Source organism: Chiloscyllium plagiosum, unplaced genomic scaffold (genome assembly GCF_037043375.1).
Source record: "Chiloscyllium plagiosum isolate Xiang-an unplaced genomic scaffold, Cpla_swu_hap1 HiC_scaffold_48, whole genome shotgun sequence".
NCBI lineage: Eukaryota > Metazoa > Chordata > Chondrichthyes > Orectolobiformes > Hemiscylliidae > Chiloscyllium > Chiloscyllium plagiosum.
The window spans coordinates 25,517,024-25,530,930 of NW_028270186.1; the positions used below are offsets into that span (position 1 = coordinate 25,517,024).

The 13,907-nt window shown below is 42.8% G+C and overlaps 1 long non-coding RNA gene across 2 annotated transcripts in view; it reads right to left on the bottom strand.

The window, feature by feature from the left end:
- Positions 1-6,749: 6,749 nt before the first annotated feature.
- LOC148135758 (uncharacterized) overlaps positions 6,750-13,907 on the bottom strand; it is a 73,996-nt gene continuing 66,838 nt past the window's right edge. The window contains exon 4 of one of the 2 annotated variants that reach the window (XR_015754821.1): positions 6,750-6,856. This is a non-coding gene — a long non-coding RNA (uncharacterized LOC148135758). Of the gene's footprint in view, positions 6,857-12,100; positions 12,215-13,907 lie in introns of those variants that run through there. The other variant, XR_015754822.1, reaches the window with a different exon arrangement.

The following is a 13,907-nucleotide window of genomic DNA, read 5'->3' on the forward strand; positions in this document are numbered from 1 at the left end:
AAAACAGGAAGAAGAAGTGGATATTGGGACACTGGAAAATGACGCGGGAGTGATAGTAGTGTGGAACAAATAATAGATGAGAAACTGAATAATTATTTCACGTCTGATTTCACGGCGGAAGACATGAATGATATCCGAAAAATTAAAGAGAGTGGGGAGGCAGAACTGATTAGGAGAAGTTGCTCGAAAAACTAAATGTATAAATAAACTGGATGGAGACATTAATGGTGATATTCCAGAAATCTTTGGAATCAGGGAGGTTCCCAGAAGACGAAAAAATTACGAACGTGACACCCTGTTTGTTTTTAATAAAAAGAATATTTTTGATTTTTTTTTACAAAATTACAAAAAATAGTACAAACTAGTGTATTCTGTTTTACAATATAATAACAACCCCAATATAGAATTTAAAAACAAACTACTAATCTATTCTCTAAACTAGCAAACCATAAAATAGGATATACCACATTACTAAAACTAAACAAAAGGAGGAAATAAAATAAATAAGTGAATAAATAACTAGATGCATATGTTTTAAAAATTATATTAAGTCATAACAGAACCCGTATTGATTCAGGAGTCCTCCCCACAGGAGCCCCCAAACCAGCCAGAACCATCCCCACGGCGAAGCAATAGCACTGAACAATTTGGCTGATATATCTGTGTCAATGTAGTTCATGAAGATCTGCCATGTTCTATAAAATAATTCCGTCTTTTGGTTCACCATATTTGTAAGGATGTCAAGTGGGATATATTCCATGACTATCCTGTGCCAATTTGAAAGCCCTGGGGCACCTTCGGATATCCAATTCACTAAAATGTTTTTGCCCGGACAAAAGAAAAGGATAATGAATAATTTCCTCTCGTATACATCCAAAGAAGGGAAATTTGGAGAGGCCAAAAGTAGGGGCACTGGGTCCCACCCAATCTCAGTACACAAAATCTTTGCCAAGGCATTCGCTACTCTGTCCCAATACACGCGGATCTTACGGCATGTCCTCAGACAATGGGTGAGAGTACTAACTTCTATGTTGCATGTAGGATACATTGGCGATGCTCCTGCCTTGAACTTTGCAAGTCACTCAGGTGCCATGTGAGCCCAATGAAGTATCTTCAATTGGATAGCCTGAGTTCTGTTACAGATAGACAACTTCCTGACTTTTCCAGGACGTCCTCCCGCATCTCTAAGCAGATTTCCATCCCCAATTCTTGACTCTAGGTTTTATACAACCGTTCCATGTCCTTTGATACCTTATTAAATAGTTTATGGTAGAGACTACTGACCACGGGCGGACCCATCGGCCGAATCACTCTCGTTCCCCTATCCGATTTATAAGGGTCAATTATCAACATGGTCTTTTTTTGTATAAAGTCTCCCATTTGAACATATCGAAAAAGATCTTTGCTATGCAGCCGAAAGTTCTGACGCAGCTGTTTGAAGGACATCATGACATCCCCATCGAACAGGTCTCCCAAACATGAGATACCTCTGAACTCCCAGGTTCTGAATACAGTATCATTCAGTCCTGGCTGGAATCCCAATATTCCCACTATAGGGGTATAGGGGGAGGATTTTTGTAGGTTACCCTCATCCTGTCGCATTATCGTCCAGGCTTTGATTGTATTTAATACAATAGGATTTTTACAATGTTACGTAATAACTCTCACCTTGCCCGTAAATAGTAGATTGAAGAGGGGATATTTTGCTTGGGAGGCCTCAATATCTAACCAGATTTATTGTGGGTCAAAAGAGACCCAATCAGCTACGTAGGATAATAGAGATAATAATTGGTACCTCCTCAATTCTGGAAAATCCAGCCCACCGCTTACTTGTGGAAACTGTAGCTTTTCTAATTTAATAAGGGGCCGTCTATGAATCCAAATAAAGGAGCCGAGCCAACCATAAAGCGTACGCAGCACCTGTCTCAGCAGCATCCAGGGGAGCATTCTCATAGCATATTAAAGGAGAGGTAGGATATGCATGTTGAACAAAGTTATTCTACTCAGGAGATATTCCCAGCGTTGAAGGTCCTATCATGATTTCGCCAATAAATGTGTATATTTGACTTTATATAGCTGACCAAATGCCTGAGTATTAAAATGTAAAGAAAAACCTCCAGTGACCACCGAAAACAAAATGGAATCCTGAAGAAGGGCTTATGCCCGAAACGTCGATTCTCCTGTTCCCTGGATGCTGCCTGACCTGCTGCGCTTTTCCAGCAACACATTTTCAGCTCTGATCTCCAGCATCTGCAGACCTCACTTTAACCTGAGAACATGCCAAATAATTTAACCACTTGAATTAAGCGGGGCACAGATGTCAATGGAGAACTGAAGAAAAGGAGGACATCAACTGCATAGAGAGTAATTTTGTGCTTACCCGAGCCAACCTCCGGAGCCATTATATTAAGGTCAGCTCGTACAGATTCTGCCAACGGCTCAATCACTAGCGTAAATAATAATGGTGAGAGAGGGCATTCCTGACGAAAATCTCTGCCAACGCGAAAGCAATCTGAACTTAAACTGTTGGTGATCACCGCTGCTCTGGGATCATTATATAATACTGTAACCCATTTAGTAAAGACCTCTCCAACACCAAACCAGTCCAGCATATAAACGGGATATGGCCATTCTACCCGATCAAATGCCTTCCCTGCCTCTAGGGAGACAACTAATTCCGGTATTGCTCCCTGCTGGCAGGTTTGTACCATATTTAAGACTCTTCTAATGTTATGAGATGATTTGCGACCCTTTATAACCCCCATCTGGCCTTCTCTAATAATGAATGGCAAAACCCTCTGCAGTCTTAATGACAACACTTTTGAGAGAATTTAAAATCCACATTCAGCAAGGATATAGGTCGAAATGAAGAGCAGTCATCTGGGGCCTTTTCCTTGATAAGAATGAGACAAATATTTGCTTCTCTCAGAGAAGGCGAGAGCCAGCCCTGACTATGTGAATAATTATATATATATATATATATATATATAATGTGTGTGTGTGTGTGTGACCCGACTAATTCCCCAATCAATTCTTTATAGAACTCAGCAAAGAATCCATCTGGTGCTGGCGCTGTGCCACTCTGGAGCTGCCTCACTGCCACCTGTATTTCCTAGGTTGCTAGGGGGGCATTGAAGAACAACACCTGCTACCAGGTTAGGCCCGGGAGGGCAAGGTTTTTTTTAAGCAAAGACTCTATCTTCCTTGTTCTATCCTCACAGCCCTGTGACCTATACAATTCGAAATAGAATATTCTAAAGGTTGCATTGATCTTTTTACGATCACAAGTCAGGGTACCAGCACTCTTTCTGAAGACGTAATGGCTTGGGGAGCCTTTTTCTTTCTGGCAGCAAGGTATGCTAGATACCTGCCAGGCTTGTCGCTATATTCAAATAATCTCTGCTTCACAAGTAATAGCTCCCTCTTTGCTTTTTGAGTAAGTGTGGGATTCAAAGTTGCTCTAAGGGCTGTGATCCACTGTAGTTTAGCAATGGAGGGCCTATCCACATACGCTGCCTCAGCCGTCTTCAGGCGAGCTTCGAGCAGACCCTGTTGTTCTCCCTTTATGTCTTTTCCGGGTCACAGAATATGAGATAACCAAGCCTCATCCATAGGCCTTACCAGTTTCCCAATCACCGAAGGCTTACTGGCCGTGTTGGAGTTGATATCCCAAAAGGTTTTAAACTCCTGCCAGAAATATTTTATGAACTTACTACCCTTCAATAGGAAAGGGTCCATACGCCAATGTCGGGAAGCTAGCTCATCATTACTAGTCTTAGCCTCCACATATACTGCGGCATGGTCGGAAATAGTTATATTACCTACTTTACAAAACAATATTGAGTTCAAAAGTGTCGACGGGACAGATGCATATCGATTCTGGTATGGTATTTTTGTGGATTAGAATAAAAAGTAAAGTCTTTACCCTCAGGGTGAACACCTCCACGTATCTACCAGCCCCAACTCCCTACTCAGATCCGCCAACTGCCTAGGTCTCATACATATGTCCGCAGAGATCTTAGTATTCTGTCCAGCCCTGGGTTGATGAAACAATTACAATCTCTCCCTATAATTGTGTGGTGCACCCCGAGAGCCATTAACTTGGAGAACGCTTCCAACACAAACTTAAAAGGGTGCGCTGGGGGAGCAATAGAGATTCAAAATCCCATATTCATCTCCATATGTTAGGGTTTTAATTATTGTATACCATACAGACTCATCTTTTATTGGCTTAGCATTTGGAAGGGAAGATTCGTCTGGATAAGAATGGCTACTCCTCTACTTTTTGAGCTGAAAGATGAAAAGAACACCAGGCCAAATCGACCCTGTTTCAGCCTCGAATTCTCCTTAACAAGTAAATGTGTCTCATGTAGAAGGGCTGCATCCACCCTTTCTTTTTTAAGACTTGATAATATCTTTTTCCTTTTGATTGCTGAGTGGCTCTCCTTGACATTCTAGGTGCACCACCTAAACGAATGACTAGCCATGATCGTCCAAGCAAGACCGAGACCCCCCAGGAGGGAGAACCCCACCCAAAAGACATTGAATAAAAACCAAAAATGATTCACACATAAAACACTCTATAAAACAGCGAAATCAAAACAGCTGAGAACTACTCCGAAAAACAAATTGCATAAAACATACTTAAAAGAAGACTTTCTCCCTTGTTCACAAGGGGCACTACCAGCTTCCAATAATCCCGTCATAACATCTCCCAGCCAGAACCATGCCCTCGGCTCAGGCATTACAAAGTAGAGCAAATAAATTCCAATATCTTTTTAGACAGACTTGAAAAGGGTGGGAGCTAAACACTACCCCCCACCCCGCCCCACACACACCATCTTCGCCTCATCAAATGCCTTCCTCTTTCGGACCACATATTCTGGAGCACTTGTATATCATGACATGGGGATTCTTTCCCAACACTCTGGAGGACTCGAGCAGCATATGTTTTTCCCTGTAATGTTGAAGTTGAACTAGGACTGGGCGGGGTCGCTGATCCAACCCGGGCTGACGCACAGCAACCCGTTGTTCCTGTTCAACCCGCACCTGGCCCAGCTCCGACTCCAGTTTCAGCAGCTGTGGGAGCCATTGCTTCAGGAAAGCAAAACGCTGGGCTTCCTCCTCCCGTTCGGGAAGGCCCAGCAACCGAATATTTTCCGGATGACCTCGATTTTTGAGGTTGTCAATATGTTCCTCTAAGGTCGGGACTCGATATCCCAGAGCCCAAGCCTGACCCATGGATAACTCAGCAGTGGTGTCGGAGGCCGTGGTCCATTGCTGTGCATCTCCGACACGCTGCCCGAGTTTCTCGATCTCTCTGTCATGTTTCTGCAGCATGACCGAGATTGACTCCCACCTGGACTGGGTCTCTTCAATGGAAGCATCAATCTTCTCTCGGAGTGTTACAAGCTCCGAGATCAGGCTCGCCCCTGCAGGTGAGTCCCCCGGGGCGGCCGCAGACGTCTGCCTTGCTGCCAGGTGGGGGTGGGGGGTGGGAGAGGGGTCCCTGCCTGTTGGGAACTGTGGGAGCCTTTGTCTTTGGTCATTTTAAAAAGCATTAAATTCTAAAGTTTGATGTAGAATGGCCAAGGCTGCTGGGCAAAAACTATTTTAAACAATTTAACAGGTGAGGTGAGGGTGGGTACCCCACTTTGACTGAGTCTTGGGCAGAGCTGTGCAGACTCATACCTACTGGGTCGCCGCCATCTTGGATCTCACTGACACCCAGCTTAAAAAGGGAATAAGGCAAAAGACAGAAAATTACAAACTGATCAGCCTAACCCCGGTTGTGGGTAAGTTCCTGGAATCCATTGTGAATGATGGAATTTCTGAATAGTTGCCAGTGCGTGGTAAAGTATGGCGAGGTCAGTATGTTTTCGTCAAGGGGAGATCGTGGTAATGAATCTGTTAGAATTGTTTGAGGATGTAACAAGCAAGTTAGACCAAGGAGAGCTAATGGATGTTATCTATCTGCACTTCAAGAAGGACGTTGACAAGGTGCCTCACAGGAGGGTGCTGAGTAAGATAAGGGCCCATAGTGTCAGATACAAGGTACTAGTGTGTACAGAAACTTGACTATCTGGCAGAAAGTAGAGAGTAGGAATAAAAGGATTCTTCTCTGGATAGCAGCCGATGTCAACTGGTGTTCAGCAAGGGAACCAAAACTTTTTACTTTGTACATTAACAATCTAGATGAAGGAACTGAGGGCACTCCGGCGAGACTTTTAGATGATGGAAAGGTAAGTAGTGGGACAGGTATCATTGAGGAGGGAGGCTGCAGAAAGGTTTAAACAGGGGAAGAGAGCGGACAAACAAGTGGCAGATGGAGTACAACCTGAGAAAGTGTGCGGTGATGCACCTTAGTAGGAAGAAGAGAGGCATGGACTATTTTATACCTGGGGAGAAAATTCAGAAGTCTGAAGTACAAAGAGTGTTGCGAGTTCCAGTCCAGGATTGTCTCAAGGTAATCGAGCAAGTTGAGTCAGTAGTTAGGAAGGTGGTGTATCTGCCCCACAATGTGCTTGAAATCTTATATTCATCAAAAGAACTGAGTCAACTCTTACAAACAATAATATTCGTTTATTGAACATAATTAATATTAGAACAATAAAACGTATTATAACGTAATGTAAAACACTACAAGTTATCTTATGGTTTAACTTAACTTTGGATGATCACATACCACCCATGAGAAGTTGACCGCATTCCACGTGGTGAAGTCTTCTTGTTCTTCTGATAGTCTTGGAGGTGTCTTCTCTTTCATTGGTTATTCTCGAGTTACCACTCTCTGAGGGGTTTTGCGGTGATTCTTATCCTTCCAAGTCTTCACTCCTTTTGGGAGGGTGTGGAGGATCTGCCAATGAAATGAACAGGTACATTAAATTGATCAATCAGACTCAACCAGGTGTTGTCACATTGATGGCCCTAGGGCGACATTCCATTATCCTGTTCAGGTCCAACTTCAGGTGTGTATTACATGGTCTGTTGCTTCAGGTTTCTTTGCAACCATCTGTGGGTAGCTGCAGCCTGTCTGGATTCTGCAGAATATGGATGAGCACATAGACTTTGGTCAAGGCTGGGTTCTACTTCCCAGCATGCTTTAATCATTGTTCGTTTTTGTAACTCCATGGTAAATTTATTATTGTCCATTGTAAGATTATTTTTTCAGGTGGTCAATCTGGTCAGAAAGGCAAATACAGTGATGGCATTTATTTTGAGGAGACTTGAATATTACAGCAGCGATGGATTTCTGAGGCTCTATAAGACTCTGGTCAGAACACATTTGGTGTATTGTGTACCATTTTCGGCCTCATAGCTCAGTAAGGACGTACTGCCCAGAGCATGTTCAGAGGGGCTTCATAAGAATGGAATGAAAAGCTTAACATATGAGATCTCTGGGTCTATACTCGCTGGAGTTTATAAGGATGAAGGTGGATCTGATTGAAGCATACAGAATACTGGTTGACTTGTCAGAGTAGATGTTGGAAAGATGCTTCCACGGCTAGGAGAGAAAGGACTCAAGGACGTAGCCTGAGAGTCAAGAGAAAATCTTTAGAACCCAGGTCACTCGAACATTATCTGGGTTTATCGCATCAGAATTCAGTGATAACACCACGAGACCACTGACTTGCCCAATCCTCCACAGTGTGACTAACATGTGCAGTACGATATGTACTGGGATTTGCCTTCATGTTATCCTTGACTTCCTTATCAAGATATGGATGATTTTTCTCCGAAATGAAATTCCTCTTCGGTCTTTAGTATCTCCCTAATTGTTTGCCAAATTTCTTCAGCTGTCCTGCCTTTGACTGTTCTTTTCTCCCCCCCAGACCACCACAGCCAAATGCTTCCTTAGGCCAGTATAATTATCATTACCTAACACTAAAACTCTCATGTATGACTCAGTCTTCACTCTTTCAATCTGAATGTGAAACTCCAGCATGTTGTGGTTATTCCAAGGCAAATCTCATCCACCAATCCTTCCTTTTTACATAATATCAAATCTAAATTTGATGAGATGCCCTACAGTATGGAAACAGGCCCTTTGGCCCAACAAGTCCACACCAACCCTCCAAAGAGTAACCCACCCATTCCCATTTCCCTCTGAGTAATGTACCTAACTCTATGAGCAATTTAGCATAGCCAATTCACCTGACCTGCACATCTTTGGACTGTGGGAAGAAACCCACGCAGACAGTCCCCCGAGGCTGGAATCGAACCTGGAGGCCTGGTGTTGTGCTAACCACCGAACTACCGTGCCACCCCATTCTCTGGTTGTTTCCATGACATTCTGCTCTCAGAAATAATCTCTCATACACTCTATGGATGTTTATTCAAGGATATCACTGTCAAGTTGATTAATTGAGCCAATTTGCATGTTCAAACCACCCATAGTTACTGCTGTGCCCTGGTTACAAACCCTCACTCTTTTCGACCTCAGAAGTACTTTGGGGGGACAGTGGCTGAAAATTACTCTTTTCAAGCGGTTTCTTCTCTTGCTTTTTATTTGAACTGAGACGGATTTCAAATTTTTTGGCACAAAACACTTTGCAAAGGTCTGAGTTCCCATTCGCACGAACAAATGTTTATTTTCTTTTCACGAGTTACATTTCACAGTAAATATCGATGATTTAAGAGGACTAAAAGTAGTCATGAGATATTGATAGCAAACAGGGTTGAGGAAAATCCGAAAGAATTATTTTCATATATAAGGAGCGAGGGTAACTAGAGAAATGTTTGGTCCACACAAGGACAAAGGAAGAAAGTTATGCATGGAGTCAGAGAAAATGGGTGAGATTCTTAGCGAATACTTTGCATCTGTATTCACCAAGGAAAGGGACTTGACAGATGTTGAGGTTAGGGATAGATCTCTGAGTACTCTGGTCCAAGTCGACATAAAGAGGGAGGAAGTTTTGAATACTCTAAAAGGTATTAAGGTAGTCAAACCCCAAGTCCGGATGGGATCAACCACAGGTTACTGAGGGATGTGAGTGTGGAAATAACTGGGGCTTTAACATATATCTTTGCAAGATGATTGAACATGGGTGAGGTCCCGGAGGACTGAAGAATTGCTAATATTGTCCCCTAGTTTAAGAAGGATAGCGGGGATAATCCAGGTAATTGTAGACCGGCGAACCTGACATCAGTGATAGGGAAGCTGCTGGAGAAGATACTGAGGAACTTGAGGAAGGCGTTTTATTAGGTTCCCCATGGTCGGCTGATGGAGAAGGTGAAGTCACATGGGGTCCAGGGTGTTCTATCTAGATGGATAGAGAACTGGCTGGGCAACAGGAGACAGAGAGTAATAGTGGAAGGGGATTTCTCAAAATGGAGACCTATGCCAGCAACAGCAATCTGTGCTGGGACCACTGTTGTTTATGATATATATATCAATGATTTGGAAGAAGGTATCAGTTTCCTGATGAGCAAGTTTGCAGATGACACTAAGATTTTTGGAGTAGCAGATAGTGAAGGGGACTGTCAGCTAATACAGCAGAACATGGATAGATTGGTGAGATGGGCACAGAAGTGGCAGATGGAGTTCAATCTGTGAAAATGCGAGGTGATGCATTTTGAAAGAACCAGTTCAAGAGTTAACAGCATAGTAAACAGAAAAGTCCTGGGGAAAATTGACTTACAGCGAGATCTGAGTGTTTGGGTCCATTGTTTCCTGAAGGTGTCAACACAGGTCATAAAGGGTCAAAGCAGCATATGCCATGCTTTCCTTCATTGGATCAGGTGTTGAATACAAGCGCTGGCAGGTCATGTTACAGTTGCATAGGACTTTGGTTTGGCCACATTTGGAATACTGCATATAGTTCGGGTCAACACATTAACAAAAGGATGTGGATGCTTTGAATAGGGTACAGAGTAGGTTCACCAGGAGGCTGCCTGGGTTGGACGGTGCTGGTTATGAAGAAAGATTGAGTAGATTAGGACTATTTTCATTACAAAGTCGAAGGTTGAGGTCTACAAAATCAAGACAGATATACACAAGGTGAATAGCAAGAAGCTTTTTCCCCAGATTGTGGAACTCAATTACTCGGGGTCATGAGTTCAAAGTAAGAGGGAAAAGGTTTAGGGCAGATATATGTGGGATGTTCTTTACACATAGGGCAGATGCAGCCGGGAACTTGTGGCCAGCGGAGGTGGTAGGGGCAGGAACGATAGCGTTATCTAAGATGTACTTAGACAGAAACATGAATGAGCAGGGAGCAGAGGGATACAGACCCTTAGAAAATAGGTGGCAGGTTTAGAAAATAGGAGGATCTGGATCAGCACAGGTTAGGAGGGCCGAAGGATCTGTTCCTGTGTTGAAATGTTCTTTGTTCTTTATCAGTCATTCTAAAAATAGCAAGTTTTCAACTTATTGTATGCTACAATTTAATAATGTAAATGATTTATTTATTTGATAGTGCATATCAAATTATTGTCATTTCTAAATTACAGTCACAGGGTCAAAGCGATGTACAGCATGTAAACAGACCCTTCGGTCCAACTTGTCCATGCCGATCAGATATCCCAACCCAATCTAGTCGCACCTGCTAGCACTCAGCCCATATCCATCTCAACACTTTCTATTCATATACCCATCCAGACGCCATCTGAATGTTGCAATTGGACTAACCACCACCACTTCCTCTGGCAGTTCACTCCACGCACGGACAACCCTCTGAGTGAAAAAAATGCCCCTTACATCTCTTTTACATTTTTCCCTTCCTAACCGAAACCTATGCCCGCTAGTTCTGGACTCCCCACCCCAGGGAAAAGACCTTGTCTATTTACCCTATCCATGTCTCTCATGATTATTTAAACCTCTATAAGGTCATCCCTCAATCTCCAGCGTTCCCGGGAAAACAGCCCCAGCCTGTTCAACCTCCAGCTATAGCTCAAACCCTCCAACCTTGGCAACGTGCACGTAAATCTTTTCTGAACCCTTTCAAGTTTCAACTGATCGATCAGGTCCTGGGGATTTTTGCATCTTCATGTTTTTCAAGACATCCAGCACTTCTTCCTCTGTAATATGGACATTTTTCATGATATCACCATCTATTTATCCGTATATCTACATCTCCCATCTCCTTTTCCTGAGTATACACTGATACAAAATGCTCGTTTAGTATCTCTCCCATCTCCTGCGGCTCCACACAAAGGCCACCTTGCTGATCTTTGATGGCTCTTTTCTCTCCCTGTTTACCCTTGTGTTCTCAATGTATTTGTAAAATCCTTTGGATTCTTCTTAACTCTATTTGCCAAAGCTATCTCATGTCCCTTTTTTGCCTTTCTGATTTCCCTCTTTAGAATACTCCTCCTGCCTTTATACTCTTCTAAGGATTCACTCGATCTATCCTGTTTGTACCTGTCATATCCTTCTTATTCTTAACCAGCCCCTCAATGTCTTTAGTCATTCAGCACTCTCTATACCTACCAGCCTTTCCTTTTACCATAACAAGAATATACTGTCTCTGGACTCCGGCTATCTAATTTCTGAAGGCTTCCCATTTTCTAGCCGTCTGCTTACCTGTGATCATTTGCCGCCAACAGCTTTTGAAAGATTTTGCCTAACACCGTCAAAATTGACCTTCCTCCAATTTAGAACTTCAACGTTTAGATCTAGTCTATCCTTTTCCATCATTGTTTTAAAACTAATAGAATTGTTGGCAAATAACTGAAGCTGACACATTTCAGGTGAGAAATTAAATTGATTGATTATATTTAAATGTTATAATTCTATTTGATTGTTCAATCAAATGCTCACTCTGAATATTCAATCTGTCAGATGTCAACTATTTTGCAAATGATAGCGCGACAATATAGGCATTTGAATACTGAGATTCAATGTGTAATTGTGATCACCAGCATAGTCAGACAACATGTTCTTTTTCGATACAAAACAAAATGTGCATTCTTTACTTTTGGATAATAAAAGGTCATTCGTTGTTTATATTTTAATTCCATCAACATAGAATCAATTTTATTGTTTTCAGAGATGATGCAGATATTGTTCAGTTGAATAATTGTATTTCATACCTTATTATTGCACAATTCACAAACATGGGAAACTCCTGATTATTGTGCAGGTCAGTAAACCCATCACTTTGCATCATGACCGGCATTAAATGTGGATTCCAAAAGGGTGAATTCGTGTACAGTGATCCTGGACCTCACAGCTGCATGTAGCACTCAGAGAGACACTGGCCTGGCCCTGAATCTGTGAAGAGAGTTTCCAACTTGGGTCAGGGCAGTCATTCAAACATTCCCTCACAGAGAATCATTTGGAATCCACCTTGAGCAGGAGGAAACTAGCCAAGAGGCTATCACTGATCTCAGTGTAGGTATAAATACTGTCTAAATTAGATACTAATGACTGACCAGGAACCATGCCTCTTAAATTCAACCTCAGTCAGAGCCTGGCCCAGGGAGCAGATGTATGGACATGGAGTGTCAGAATCACATCGCACACGTTACTTATGGTGATGACATCTGGTATGTCCCCCAGACTCCATACATCTGCACCCTGGACCAGACACTGGGTGAAAACGTTCACAATTGACAGTCTATTGCAGCATTTTGTGTCTCACAGTGATCCCTCTGAAACTATATCCAATAAATGTACCTTCACATTCAACAGTATCAAAATAAAATTATACATCCCTGTGGATACCCAGATACTAAATCATAGGTCACCCAGCAGAATGCATCTGAAGAAGGCAGGAACAAACAGGAAGCCAAAAATCGTTTTAATAACTCAACTTGGTGGATTGATCGTGGTAACCACACATATTGTGCTGACACTCAGGTGAATGTAACAATGCACATCAAAACTGGACCTCTTGGTCTAACGCCCCTCCCCACCTTCCTGACCTCACACACCTCACTCCCTCACACATTCAACAACTGATGAGAATCCACAAGCTGAGTGAAACTTGGAACATAGAACAGTACAGCACAGTGCAGGCACTTCAGCTCTCAATGTTTTGGCAGCCTTTTATCCTACTCTAAGATCAGACTAACCTCCACAACCTTCAATGCACTAACTTACGTGTGCCGATCCAGGAATCTTCTTAAATATCTGTATTGTATCTGACTCTACTACCACCGCTGGAGGAAAGCCCGAGCTGCTCAAACTTTCATTGTAAGACATACCCTCCAGTTCAGGCAGCACCCTGTTAAGTCTCCTCTGCGCACTTTCTGAGGTTTCCACGTGTTTCCTATAATGAGGCATCCAAAACTGAACATAATATTCCAAGTCTGGTTGAACCACAGCTTTATAGAGCGAAGAAATAACGTCGCTGCTCTTAAACTCAATCCCCCTCATAATGAAAGACAACACACCGTATTCCTTCTGAACAACCAAATCAATTTGGGTGGCAACTTTGAGAGATCTATGGACAATGACCCCAAGTTCCCTCTGTCACTCCACACTGCCAAGAGTTCTGCCTTTAACCCTGTATTCTTTATGCAAATGCAACCTCCCAAAATAAATTGCTTCACATTTTTTAAGGTTGAACTCTAGGTGCCACTTATCAGCCCAGCTCTGCATCCTGTCAATATCCTGTTGCAACCTACAATAGCCCTCCACACTATCCACAACCCGACCAACCTTCGTGTCATCAGCAAACGTACTAACCTACTTGTCCACTTCCTCATCAAAGTAATTTATAAAAATCAAGAAGAGCACAAGTCCCAGAGCCGATCCCTGTGGAACACGACTGGTCACTGAGCTCCAGGCTAAATACTTTCCATCTGCTACCATCTTCTGACTTCTGTGGGCCAGCCACACCCGTATCCACAGAGCCAAATTTCTCTGCGCCCCATGCTTCCGTACCTTCTGAATGAGCCTACAATGGGGAATGCCTTGCTAAAATTCTTGTTGACCACATCTACTGGTCTACCTTCATCGA